This window comes from Rhamphochromis longiceps, linkage group LG18, assembly GCF_057381845.1.
Source record: "Rhamphochromis longiceps isolate RC_006_pf linkage group LG18, R_longiceps_female_GT1.1, whole genome shotgun sequence".
Taxonomy (NCBI): domain Eukaryota; kingdom Metazoa; phylum Chordata; class Actinopteri; order Cichliformes; family Cichlidae; genus Rhamphochromis; species Rhamphochromis longiceps.
This window is the reverse complement of record NC_140574.1, coordinates 21,570,408-21,585,608: the sequence shown is the minus strand read 5'-3', so window position 1 is coordinate 21,585,608 and position 15,201 is coordinate 21,570,408. Positions and strand designations below refer to the sequence as shown.

The 15,201-nt window shown below is 41.9% G+C and overlaps 1 protein-coding gene across 2 annotated transcripts in view; it reads right to left on the bottom strand.

Annotated features, from left to right (window-relative positions):
* The window catches only part of ece2a (endothelin converting enzyme 2a), a 115,865-nt gene that overhangs the window by 70,093 nt on the left and 30,571 nt on the right, over positions 1–15,201 (bottom strand). The window lies entirely within an intron of this gene.

Here is a 15,201-nt window from a genome sequence, read left to right as displayed (position 1 = left end):
TGACAGCCACAAACAACATGAAGACAGAAGATGTGAAACCCAAGGCAATAAAGTCAGAATTGAAATAGCAAGAATATTATACTGAATTACATTAAATCCCAGGAATGAAAGAAAATTCCTGCACCAAATAAAGTGCTAAACTCATATAAATCAGCAGTACCCAAACTTTTTCATCTCATGTCCCCCTCAGCGCTGTAAGATGGACTAAAAAAATGATCAAATGTTTGGGTTTGGACAACTTTCAGCTTACTATGATTCAGTTGTGATTAGTTAAAAGTTTTAACAGAAGACTTGTCCTGCTGCTTAGTAATAAAGTCCACGCTCTTTCAATTTAGGTTTTGAATATCAGGATATAAGTAGGCCCTAAAATTAGGCAAATAAAATTTCAACACTACAAAATCACATGACATATTACATCATGGCATTATTTGTTTAACGCCGAAGCAATGGGTGAAAAAATAACTACATCAGTACTGCTTCCACAGGAATTAAGTGGGTACTTGGTTAATTGTCCATCAGCCTGTGAAAGCACCGGCTGCACTCAGGTAAGTGTTAACACAATGCCAAGGATGAAAGACGTCAGCAATAAACTTGGAGTAGCAACTGTTGCTGCCCATCAATATGGGAAGGGTTATAAAGTGAGAAACACTATTCGCAAGTGGGAAACATTCAAGACAGCTGCGAGTGTTCCCAGGAGAGGACGTCCCACCAAATTCGTCCCAAGGTCAGATCGTGAAATGTTCAGAGAAACTGAGAAAACAAAAGCTACATCTCACTCCGTGGAGCTCTCAGTTAGCATGTTAACGTTTGTAACAACACAATTAGAAAAAGACTGAACAAATATGGCTTGTTTGGAAGGGTCCCGGATAGAAAGCCTCTTCTGTCTAAAAAGAACAAGACAGGTTTACAAAGTTGGGTCTGAACAAAACCACAAGATTTCTGGAACAATGACCTTTGGACCAAAGTGGAGCACAAGCATTTCAGCACAAACGCCTAAAACCAAGTGGTGGAGGGGTGACAATTTGCAGCCACTGCACCTTGAAATCATTGAGTTGTTGCCCATAAAGACCTCTGTATACCAAAGTATTCTAGAGTGTAATGTGACACTGTCTGTCTGACAGCTGGGACAGCTCAGTCAAAACTGGGTCATGCAACAGGAGCAAATCTACAACAGAATGGCAAAAAAAGAAAATAAGCTGAAGGACTAGTCAGGCAGCTATTCTTGCTGCCTGACTATTGCCTTAGTAGCCCTGAAGTACTTGCACCCCTGATTGGAAACTACTGCCAAAGACCTGACCTGTGATCAGTGTGCATTCACAGGGAAAGACGTGAGAGTGTGTGTTCCAGATATCAGAGAGCTGGAACCATGTAGTCCCTGATGGCTCTCCCCGAGAAGTTGGCTTCAGGACGAGGGAGGAAAATATGTCAACACCGCTGGTCAGAGTCAAATAGTTGAACACTTTCTTTATGGATGACTGGAATAAGAGAGGAGGTGCCAGAGTTGAATTACGCAGCCTCAACAGGTTATTTTAGATAAGTTTAATCTCCCTTTGCCTCTGCCAAAAGCAACAGGCAACAACTTTGGAAAACAGACTACATGAAGAAAAGCAACCTGATAAAAAAACATAGCCGGAGAAGGCACAAACAAAAGTGGCTTCAACATTTGGGAAACATTACGGCTAATTTCACAATAACTATGCAGTAAAAACAAAGCCTCGCTTCATGCCCGCATTTGGTGTTTTACTGAGTAGATCAAATCACTTCTGCTCACCCTCTCAAATCCTCAAGCAAGCCAGACATTGTTTCCAAAGGGGTCTCCCCAAAGGCAAAGCCGTGTGTGCATGTTTTCTTTTTCCATGCACTTGGCTCCAAAGATGAGGTGTCACATGACGGCTCATTCCTACGGGTTGTCACGACATTTATAGTTACCAGGCTGTCATCAAAGACACTACTTTCTTTTTGGGTCCGTGACATCAGCCGGTACCCCCTGCAACCTCCGACCTTTACACAAACACACAGACTCTTCGATCTGCCTGCAGACACACAGCCAAAGAAGAGAAATCTGACTGGATTACTGCCACTTTATTATATTCCGTGTGTAGGGAGGCTGTAAATAAACCATTTAAAGTTACGGGCTTGAACTAGAGTTCAGGCTGTTGGTTCTCATATTAATAAATGCAAATATTAAAAGAACACATTGCAGAACTTTATTTCACAAAACATCTCAAATCCTTCTTACTGCAGAATCATTCATTAAAAAAAAAAAGTATGATGGCTCTCTTGATGTGGGTGGCAAGCCTGAAAATGTTAAGAAATAGTAGATTAGGATGTTGGTGGGGTTAGCGAGTGCATGTACTATGTGTGTTTATGTGACAAAGGTTCATTTAGGACATCAGGCCAGTTTAGGTCAGTCTGCAGCCTGAAGTCTGTTTTTCCTCTGGCTGGAAGCGAGGCAGCTAAAACCTCCTGATAGCCAGAGAGTACATCCTAACTGGATTATTCAGAGTGGCGGGCTGGGAGACTAAAGTTAGAGGTGTCATTTCACCTCCTCCTGTGTGTGCATGTGTGTGATGGAAAATCTGAGTCCTCCCGCACTTAAAATGTTTCATGCCATTCCATCCAAAATACAAAAACAAACAGTGGCGTACAACAGTCATCTGTTTGCAACATATATAAACAGTTTGTTGCTTCAAGTGCATCCACTGTTTGCTTTTCTGCATCCATTTATAAACTGTAATCCAACACAAACAAGTTTGTGTGTGTGTTTTTTTTTTTTTAATAAGACAGGAAGTAAACGAGCTGCCAGCACTGAGAGAAATGTTGCCCAAACATGGAGGTGGTTCCTTCTATCAGACAACAATGGTATCAGGTCACCTGTTTGACTTCACAAAGCCTTTGATATTCAATAAACAACATAACACGCGACTTGGACAGCTGTGGAGATACACCACAGGAAAGGAAACCTCAGAGGTAATCCACTGGAATAACACTGAATTCCTCTGCTTGTACACAGTTGGCTTTCCAAAAATGAAAAAAGTGCCAGGAATAACATTTCTGAACCAGACTACAAGCATGATTAACACCTGGCAACAGTTCTGTTATTTTCCACAGGTTTCTACACAGGTGTGCACCTCATTTATCGCAAACCTGCACATAATGCTGTTACAGCAGAACGTGCACTGGTAAATCTAAACCTTGTTGATTACAAAAAGTCTCAAAAGAATTTTTTCCCAATGCAAATGCTGCAACAACATGGATTCAGACTCAAATTTAGAGCCTGTTTTAAAACAAAAATATATGGCTCTTTTATAATATATATATGTAATGTATATGTAACTTGTTTACAGGCAGTTGGGTATTTGACCTTTGAGCTTTAAGATTACTGCCATCCACAAAAACAGCATCTCTCCAGAGTCCATCTATGGTAAGGAGGGGTGGTGGGTGGGGAACCCCTGCAAGCGAGCCAGTGGTGTGAAATATCAAAGCTGCTATCTCTGAGGTGAGCCGAGCACAGCAGTGGAAACTCCATGATGTCAGAGGCATGCATACTATTCATTCATATCCCAGATTGGTTTGGACACATTAAGGCGACCGTGGCCAGTGCTGATAGAAGGTGATGTTCGCATGCGCTCGAGCAACAACACCGAGCTCCGCCGCCCCCGCACGCCCAGGCTGTGGGCTAGCCTGAGGTAAACTGAAACCACGGTGACACTTCACAAAGCTCAGCTGCAACTCAAAAGCAACATGTTATACGTTAGCCTAGTTTAATGAAACTCGAGAAATGGAAGCAGAGAAGAACTTTCCCTTAGGTAGTCAACTGTAAATTTAACAATTGTGCGCATAATTGGTGATTAACTTTCACTGAGCGGTCGCATCGGGTCACGAGAAGCCGGCACGTGTGTGTGGGTTTCTGTGTGCACTGAAACACTAATGAACTTGGACAGTCACATGGGACCTTGTTTTAACCAATTATCTCTTGTTATCTTCCCTATAGCCCAAGTTAGCACCTACTCTTATCTCTTCACTGATGCATGACTGCTTAGGCCAATATGATGAAGCATTTTTACACAAACTCAAACACAAATATGTGGAGAGATTAATCTTTTATTTCTGTAGCTTTTATAGAGTTTTTAGGTAGCTGCAGATGACACAAGACCAAAGATTTTTTAGTGCCCTTAAGACAGCTTCAACAGCTTTCTAAAATATAATGTCTACAAGTCCTTCAAAAAGTTAAAAGTATATATTCTAAGAGTAGTAGTATTAAAGATAAAAGTGTGAAGTGCATAAAGTTTTATAGAGGCTGGTCTGTCCTGTGTACTGTAGTGTGCTTGGTGCAAAGATCCAGTGTGGGGGCTCCCTTAAATCTACAGTTCCTGACAGAGGAGTGCAAAGAGAGGTGGTGCCCAGAAAGACTTGGGTTGTATTTCAGTTATCTTCTGTGCTAACCACAACCCTGGGAGTGACTGGTATTATTTGTGGGTAAGTAGTGAGATCTGTGGTCAAATCTCTGCATCCTCTCGAGTGAAAAACACCTCTTTCCTCAAATCTCCAATAGATCAGGGATTTCCCTGCCACCTGACAGATTTATACAGCACCTAAATGTTTTTGTGAAACTACCCTAAAGGCTCTCTATTAGGGTTGGGCAATTAGACGAATATATCGACTATCGCCGAAAGGCTAAGCCCATGGGCGATCGTTTTTGCAAGGGCGATTTATTTATTTATTTGCTCATGAGTAAGATTGCTAATAACGATGGTGCTAATAGAAACACTCAACAGAAAATAATAATAATAATAGCGCTGTTTTAACAGCACCCTCTTTCATCTGCGAGCAAAGGCACCCTCCTCAGAGTGCGCCCAAATGCTTGTTGATGGAGCTGCAGAAGCTGGTGATAGCCTAGCATACTCAGCCAGATGGTGGACACGTACGTGCTCATGCAAGTTAGTCGTGTTTGAGTACTTTGCTCGCACTATACGTCTACACAAGCGGCACACCACTTTGGTTACATCCTTTGGTTTACCTCTTTCATCTAGTTTAAAGCCAAAGAAATCCCAAATTGGCGACTTCATTGGTTTTTTTTAGTGCTGTCAGCGTTAATGCGCCGTCATCACGACTAACGCGATTAACAATTAACCCATCTGAAGCGCAGACTGACTCAAAATCCCTGAAATGGCTCGGTCAATGCATTTCGGGCAGTTTGTACCAAGTTTGTTCATTCTGCGCTCCAGATGGATTGAGCGTGGTAAAAATTGTAATCGCATTAATTGTGATGACCGCGTTAACGCTGACAGCCCTAATTTTTTTTTTTTTTTGGGGGGGGGGGGGGGGAGTAGTTCGTTCATGTTTGGACTTCTTCTGTGTTGTAAACGTGCAAATCAGTCTGTGCATGATTACATTGCTCTGCCCATCAAAAAGTCTGCACATGCACGCACATATCGTCCATTGTTGATTATTGGCTGTACAAATAATACTGAATTGAACTGAACTGAATGAATATATCTATTTTTACAGAAGAAATGAAACACATAAAAACACAGTTATGGTCTCTTTAGCCAATTTCTTCTTTCATAATATCTGTCCAGGACTACAGTTATTATACGCACCTTCCTTACCAATCTAGCTAGCTTATAACTTGGTACTCTACCTTCTTATTTAGATACGATCACTTCAGGCTTCAAAACACCAAGATGGTACCAGTCCAAATGTCAAAATCAAGGCACAAAAATGTAGCCCACAAAATAGGTGATGTCATGATGGATGTGGCTGTAAAGTCGTCCATCTACTAACCATGAAGGTTGGTGGCTTGATTCCATGGGCAAGATGCTGAAACACAAATTTCTCCAGCTCTGTCGATCAGTTTGAGTTTGAGTGTGTGTGATAGTTGGAAAGCGCTTAAAGGCATAGAATAAAGTGCTGTATGTGTGAATGGGTGAATGTGCCCTGCAGTTAAAATGTGCTTTGTGTGCTCAGTTAGAGCACAAAAGCGGCCTCACTGAGCACCGGTCCATTTATATTTTACTGACAGGTAAGAGGACAGTTGCCAACAGCATCAGATTGTTAACGCTTGTTCAGCTGCAATTCGAGACAGTATGAGACTGGAGAAGATTAACAGCGGAAACAGGTGAAATAAAGGTGGACAGAATTTCAGCCAACAATAGATGAGGACACTGGGGACATGTGGAGTAATAAAATTAAAGGATAGGCAGCGATAAAAGAGACGTCTGAAAAACAGGTCACAATAAAAAGGAAAACATGAAAGAGCAACAGAACAGAAACGTGGCAGGAAAAAGGGAAGAAGAGGGGGTTGAGAAAATGGATAAAGCAAGATGTTAAAGAAAGTGTGAGATGAAGGCGGGAGGATGAGCAAAGGAGAGAAAACAACAACTGGGTGAACTAACCAGGCTCGTCTCAGTATGTCAAACTAAGTACAAACCCAGTGTTCTTACGATCACACAGCCAAATAAGTCATCAGGTGGAAATCTGAAAACAGTTGTGTGGTTCAGCGTGTGTGTGTTGCATTTGGCATCTCTGACACCATCTCTGCAGCAACCCCAGATTTAGATATTCTTCACTGAAATTACTTTTTTTCCAAGCAGTTTCAGATGCTTCAGAAAAGTTGCATCAGCAGCCAGATAAAATTCTCTCAAAAGCTCGGCTCTTCCGGCAAGTTCTCCTCACGAGTGTCTTCTTCGCTCCACTCACAAAAGCAACTTCAGTTATGTAACCGGGCATACAAGATAATTAGCGACTGAATAATTAAGTGTGTGCCCGTGATAGTGTGACTGTTTGATGGAGTGTGAGTGCGCGTGTGTGCATGGCTGCATGTGTCTATGTGCCTGTGTGTATGAGTGATGGAGGACTTTTGGAAGGACTCCACTGTATGAATCTGCCTCTCTGTTGTGGCATGTCGCCTAAAGCTTCTATCTGATCCAAAACCACCAACAGGCACCAGAAAGGGGAGCTTAGTAAATGGCAACAAGAGGAGGGAGAGCCATCTTTTCTCGCTTCATTTCGCCAGAACTAACAGTTATCGATAGCCGCCCACCTCCATCTTTATATTACTATTTATGCCTTATTGCCAGAATTCATACAATACCAAGAGTCAAGCATTTTCAACAAGCACTTTTAAATTATTATTTTTTTAAACTGGAGGTGCGAGTGCTTTACACTCCAAACCCTGCGCAAGAAAAACACTCATTGGTGGAAGCTGCAGCTCTTCTGGCTACATTTAAAAATCCTCTCCGTGCTTAACGGGGTCACATAAGAGCCAAAAAACCAACTGTGCTGGTGAAAGTTTGGAGATCAAGAACAATGGAGAGAGCACTAACAGTAAAGGGTGGGCAGCTGTCAGACAAAGTGGGCGAGAAGACGGCACTAGGGGAGACTAAAAGTGGGAGTAAAAGAGTGAGACAGAGAGACGATGTGAGCCCAAATCATGCAATGTGATCTCCCCTCGCTGTGTAACTCAAGAGCCAGCGGGGGGGTGGGGGGGGCAAACACACAGGATGAGTCAGGTGTATCACTGCAGATCAGCTGACAACAATGACAACAACTACAGCCGATCCTTCCTCAACATAATAAACGATGGCACAATTAAGCGAGTAGATCAATAACTACGATGACAATTTACTATTCATGCGGCGGGTCTATTGTGTCCACTTCTCTCTGACTACCAGTTTTCATCCCACTGAAGTGGCTGCAAAATAAAGTAATGAAAAAAGAAACTTTCATAAGATCCATCAACAGCCCACATACTGCAGCATATCACAGCACGCTCTTCATCACATCATGGCATCCTCTGTCACAAACACAGCTGCGTGACAAATTCAGATCTCTGGATGTCCTCTGAAGGGAAAGGACGTGTCTCATCACATCTCCAATAGATCCGGGTCTTTCCTACCATGGATGGCATCGATGCAGCACCCAATATTTTTTGCGGACCCACGCTGTGGGTTTTCTATTGCTCTGGGGAGAAAAGACACTGCAGTGATTTTGATATGAGTGGTAGAAAAGTAACCTTAATGTGGCCACATTTCCTGTCTGTTTAAGTCTTTCAGGGTTATTGCCACCTTAAGCACTGAGTTAGCCTGGTTCAAGAGAACTGTTTTGCTGCCATGGGGAATCATAGCAACTCCCAATGTCTTTGCAACAGAATTGAAGCAGGTATAAAACAAAACAGAAACAAATTATGAAATAAAACACTCAAAACAACAGCACTGAAAAGTCTGTCGGAGGAAATATGAGAGGAACAAGAAGGAGAGAGAAATAAGATTTCCGCAGTGACTCAATCAGCTAGATAGTAGCTACAAACAAAGACATTCGAGCCAACAGAACTGTAATAAGGAGCTGCTGTAGCTGTCATGTCAATATGGACAAAAATCTCTGAGGATAAATAATTCAGGCCATTCTGGAGGCAAACCAGGGTCCAATCAGGTACTAGCAATGATAAAGACTGATGTGAGTTTGCATTGCTGTTCTCTGGGTAATCCAGCTTCATCCTACTGTCCAAAGATAATGCACTTGGTGGGATTAGGTTAATTGTGAATATAAAATACTACTAGCCCTGTGACAGGCTGGTAACCTGTCCAGGGTGTACCCCCGCCTCTCGCCTTATGCCAGCTGGGATAGGCTCCAGCCCCCTTGTGACTGTGAATTGGATGAACAGAGGAGAATGGATGGATGAATTGAATTACCTAATTAACAAATATAATTTCATTACCATTTTTGTATATTTTGTATAGATTTTTTCTAAATCATACAACCAAATACTAGACTTTTTTTTTTTTTTTTTAAACACAGGTGACTATCTGGTTTGTTTTTACTAAGTATTCAAGCAAGACGGTTTTATGTGCACCTAAATTGCAGTTGCACATATATCAATATTTATTTTTCCATCAGGCTACACTAGAGCCTCAGCCTGTGTGTGTCCCCAGCTGTGCTGCTTGAGTGGCAGTGTTTTAATCTGTCAGTCAGTGGCGTTGCAGCAGACTGGAAGGTCGTGATTCAGCAAGAAATTGAGGGTGTGCATGTGTGTGTGTGGGATCAAGTTTGCAGGACTCAATTTTTTCATCCTCTTTAATCTGAGATTAGTCCAGCTCACCTGTACTGTGACCTACAGCACACACTTATAAAATAGGGAAGTACAGCACAGAGAACACAGACACAAGATAAACGTTTCAATGACATTTTGAAAAAAAAAAATCTTATTTAAATGAGGCCAAAACCAGTGAAGTTGGTAAATAGTCTGGCACATGCTGTGAACAGGAAACACAAAGATAACAAATACACACACAGACATGCGCGCAGACATTATGTGTGAGGGGAAAGAAAAGGTAACAGCAGTGTAGGCTTTTTCAATTAGCCACCTACCAAGGCCGCGTCTGTGAGAAAATGAAACGGCAAAAAAGCACAGGTATTCACAGGTTTAAACACACAGGCATGTATGCACACACGCACACCACTGCAAAATCCATTGTCACACAAAACTGCACTTACACATACTCATACTGGCCGAAACTTGACTTGACTGGTTAATTATCTGCCCGGTTGGCACGCAAGTTTGTCAGTTCAAGGTGCCTGCGTCTATATGTAAATGGCTCTCTTGCTTGACCTTGGTGCGATTATGCAGTATGGATCAGGTTTCAGTCCACCGTGGGAGCTTTATGGCTGACCAAGCATATTGATTGCTGCAGGAGGAAATAGCATGTCTCCCTGCAGTGTCACAGTGTCACAGCCTGATCTGAATATGAGATTCAAGTCAAAGGCCCTTCTAGAAATCTCTAAATCATTCGGCTCTAAGTTGATGATTGCACTGATATATGGTTGACATATCTGCAGAGTTGGGCTTCCAGGGAGCCTCCTAAGCAGCTGAGCTCAAGATGAGGCTCCAGAAAAGTAACGTAGCTAGTAACGTAACTCTTCCAGCTTATGATCCATCACAGGGTGCAATTCACAGGTTATAGTACGTGCAAAGACAAGTGTGACCCGGACCGTCTGCACAATACCGGTGAAGACTTATTAGGTGACCACTGTGTGCAAGTTTAATGAAATTCTGAATAATACTTTCAACTCAGTTTTATTTATACACCAAATAACTACAACAGTTATATAACGGCACTTTATACTGTAAGGTGAAGACCCTACAGTGTAAGAGAAATTCCCAATGATCAGATGATCCCATATGAGGAAGCACTAGGTGTCGATGGGAAAGAAAAACCTCTTAAAAGAATGAAACCTTCAGCAGAACCGGGATCAGGGCGGGGCAGCTACGTGCCTAGACTGGGTGGATTATTAATGCAAAGCTGAAAACAAACCCAAAGAAAACTTCACTGATTACTGAAATTAGAACCGTAATGTGTTACGACAGTGTGTTACACCCAACTGGTCCTAAGTGTATCAGGAACACTGGATGTCTACTTAAAAAGGCAAATTCAAACCAGTATTCTTAGCCTTATTCTCAGCCTTGGTATTACAGTGGTGACGCCGTAAAGAAAAAACATGACACGGCATTAAAAACACTTTTTGGTTCGTAAAGAATGTCTTTGTTTAGCATCAGTTCCATCCTTTCAAATCTCTAGGCTGCATTTAGCATTACCCAGAATGGTTACTGCAGTGTGTTCTGGTATGATAGTGTGGTTCGCAGACACCAATGAGCAGCTGACAGCAATGAAGTTGCTAATGAAGAATGAGTCAGCCTCTGAGACAGGTTGGTGGATGAAGATGGTAATTAATACTGGATGCTTCGTCCCCTCCTCTGGTCTGCTGCTACATGCAATATGCCAATGCGTCATTGCTACTCTCCATCACTCTCTGACAGACACACGCGCACACACACCGATTCATCAAATCTTCCAGCTGCTTGGCTGATACTTCATGAGGAAACTGTTATTTATCATTTTGCGATTCAGATCTGTCCATATTTATTTAACTCAAGCTCTGAATATTAGAAGATGGGTGAAACAAGACAGTGCTACAAGTGGCTACGATAAACATGAATTGGACTGTACAACATGATACACACACAAACGCGTACAAAAACAACACAACACACAGGATAATCTGTTCTCACTGAATCATGACCACTTCCTGTTTGGCAGATACTGAGTGTTCTTCGTCCATGAGAAAAGTAAGAACTTGAAGTGGAGGAGGTGAGAACGAGGACACGATGAGAAGTCCGACTTTGTTTGAAACAATATCAATTTCACTGGTATCTCCCGACTGGAGAGCGCATTACGATACATAGCGCACAGGACAAATGACAGAAAATCTCCCTGAAGAAATATCTGTGACCTTTTACTAAAACTGCTCATGACAGGCCAACGTTGTGATGTCACTAACTTAGCCTTGAGGAAGTACTTATATGGGCATGGGGAACAGGAACTCCAAGAGGAGCTGTGAGTGTCACAGATAGCTGGACGGCTGCTGAACAGCTCTTTCCAGGCTGCAGTGGATCGAGAGATAGTTATGAATGACATTCATTTTAGTGGAAATGAGAGAGTGAGGGATATGAATGGCTGGGGGTATGAATGAGGATAAGAGCGGAGGAATTTAGTGGGTGGGGTAGAGATTGAAAGGGAAGAGATGTAAAAGAGGAGCAGGCTTAGATAGAAAAGTGTGAAAAGGCGTAATTGACAAGTGCAAGGATAAAAAGAGGAGAGAGCAGGGGATGGAAGCGAGAGGGTGGTATGATGTATTCTGGAGTCTTTCTCCAACTCTCTCTTCTCCCCCCTGGTTTTCTCTATTAGGCATCTCTGCTGCAGCGTTGACTCCAACTGCATACTTGATGAGAAAGCCAGCACAGGTCCCAAGTCTCAACACACACATGCTCTGTTTGACAAGGCAGTGCCAGACTAAGCGCTGAATCTGGCACCAGTCTTGAACTGCTACCAATGACACACACACACTCTGTCTGCCACACACAAACACACAGCAGAGAGTAGGTTACAAGAGAGTTTCAATGTTTTCAACACTGATGCTGTGCTGACGGATGGGCTGACGCCAAAACTACAAAAAATAACTGATATGAAATCATGAAGTACAAGAAATACAGTAAAAAAATGTTAAACAGCACATAAATAAATATATCCATCCATCTTCCACTTATCCAATTCATTGTGGGGGCTTAATCCTATCCTGGCTGTCATAGAGTAAAAAGTGTGGTACATGCTGGACAGGTTGCCAACCTGTTGCAGGGCTAACACTGAGAAACAGAGGCCTACGCCTACAGCCAATCAGGAATCACCAATGAAACTAAGACACCAGTAACGCAGGCCTAAAGAGTTGTTGGCAGCCATGTGGAAAACACCAGTCATCTCCAACTGGTTGTGAGTGGTTGCTGGCAGTCTGTAGCGTGAAATTGGTCACAAAGACGATTGCGATTGTGCATTGTGCTTTGGTAGCTAGCAGACTGTCACGGTAATCTATAGTTTGTATGAATTATTTGTCTAGCAGGCGTCCAAAGGGAAAAGAATTTAAAAAGTTATCAGCATTAACATTAAGATACCTAATTTCATTTTATGCTGCAAGTGGTCAGTGTGCTTAGTATATATACTATCTGCTTACAGATAGTGTTTGTGTCAGCGATCTTCTTAGACAGCTCCTGTTGTTGTTATGAGAGAGAACAAATGACAGTTGTAGAAGCTAGCGACTGGCTCACTAATCAAGCTAGGGTAACACAATACAAAACCAATGCATGCAGTATCTCTCTGTTCATCTTCTTATATTTGCCTATCAGGGATAAACTGAGCTGGACGAGATGCAGAGAGATGCACAGCAATTCACGCTCACAGCTACACCTATGGTGAATTTTATGGTGACCCATTAACCTCACAAGCATGTTTGTCACTGGGGGAGGAGGCTGGAGTGGCAGGAAGCCATGCAACAAACAAACACCAGGTGAAATTGTGTCCCATTTCCTCTCCCTAGGGTCAATGTATACTGCCTGGACTGATTTATTACAATCTTGTATTGTTGTGATGGAGATGTTTAGGATGTAGTAATAATATAGCAGCAACATTATTATGGACATGTATACACACTGAATACACCTTGGTATCACTGTCTGTCTGTTGCTTTGCATTTAAAAAGCCCTGAGTGTAATGAATTAAAACAAAAGTTAGATTAGAGTCTGTACATTGCTGGCACTGCACTGCTTTCGGCAGCAAATTACAAATTGTGAGTTTAGTATAAGACAGGAGGAGCAGGAGTCATGTTATGTGAGCGTGATGCAGTGAAACTCGAGCTGACTGCCTCGAAGGCTTTGCCTCGTTTCGAGTTTGTTTGCCACTGTTTGCTCATCATTACATAAATATTTTCACTTCATAATAAATTAGAATTTCTTGCTAATATTAAAAAACAGAGGAGGATTTTTTCATAAAACAGATGAAATTAAAGGTATTCTGAGAGAGAGAGAGAGAGAGAGAGTTAGAGGAGCATGTGTCTTAGAGATTAAAAAGATTAAAAAGCTTTACTTTATAATAACCTGTCCTCCTAAAAGCAGAGCATCTAAGCAGCCCCTCCCGTCCTCAATAAGCAGTAATACTAATATTACACAAGATGCACACAAAAAACACAAAATGCCCATGAGAAAACCCATAAAAAAAGAAACAATAATGCTGAATGCAGATTAAAATCGGTATTTGTGGATGAACAGCGGATCAGCCTGGACATAACTTTTTTTTGTCAGGGAGTCAGTGACAATCACATTCAAAGCTTCGTAGGAGTCTGAGCCAGCATGTTGGTATCAGATGGTGATGTCATGCTACTGGAGGTTACCACACTGGAGTCCTCTGACTGAGCTGTCCTTATTTCTAGCCCAGGAGGATGATCTACGGTGAAGCTATCGCCTCTCAGGGGGATATGGGAATATGGATGATCTGATATCCTCGTGTTGGTGTTGTTCCCAGACCATCATGAAAATGTTGTTCCAGGTTCAACATTGCAAGTGACCAATCACATTGTTGTGACGTTATTCTTTTGCGCGTCAAGCCATTCGTGCATTTATGAAATTCCAATGTTGCAAGGACAATATCAATTCTGCTTACTGTTTATTAAAGGGTTACGGTTAGGGTTAGGTTTAGGGTCAGGGTCCGTTGATCGGCAGACAGAGGCGGTTTCACGCAGCTTTAGTACAGTTTTTTGTTTTACGCCGGTTTTTCCCAAAGTCGCAAAAGTATGACGTCACAACATTCTGATTGGTCACTTGCAATGTTGATCCTGGAACAACATTTAGTATGATGATCTGGGAACAACACCAACACGAGGATATCAGATCAACCTGGGAATATGGGATATGGGTAGCTGGGAAATGTAAGCACCTCTGAGTGAGTTAATGAAAAGTTCAGCAAAACTGTGAATGAGTGTGACCTAAAAGAGGTAAAGTAAAGACAACCCCAAACATTATGGATTTATTGATGTCGTCACCAATACAACTCTAAATTCATTTGTGATGTTAATTTGAATACACAACAATGACCATGGGGACAAAGGTGGCAAAAATCATAGATCATTTCATTTTTTCAAGCAACCTAAAAAAAAAGTATTTGTAGCTAGCATACTTGCTTTTGCATAGATTTTGCATGGCACTACATTTATGAATCATCACAGAGACAATTCCTGATAAAGAGACTTGGTCTCCTAAACATAATGAAGGAAAATTTGGCTTCCATTCCTCCCTTGTGGAAGTGATCACCGTCACATAGCAAGATAAATTTAGTATCATACTGCAAACCATGACTTAACCATAACTGGGCAGTTGCTGCAAGTGGAAATCAATGAGGCTTCTTCATGCACACTTTGCTAAACAGTTGGTAAAATTGGTCGCAAAGAGTTAATACTCACTAAGCCAGGCGATTGTGAACATTTGTGTACTGTATTTATTCTTATTGTATTCTAATTTTTGCCTCATAACTTTTGCACTGTCCACTTCCTGCTGTGACAAAACAAATTTCCCACGTGTGGGACTAATAAAGGTTATCTTATCTTATCTTAACATTGAATAAAGTGCAACACAAACTGGAGAAGGAGAAGCTTTTCCATTAAATTAAAAGTTAAGCCTCAAGATTGTAGCCAGTACATCACAAAGGTCAAACTTTTAGTCTGAAGCCAAGTTTGCATCGTGCTTTTCACATTTTCATAACAGAAACTATTTGGCCAGTGTTTGGAGACAAGTTAGGCTCTTCCATGCTAGTTTGCGAGGCATCT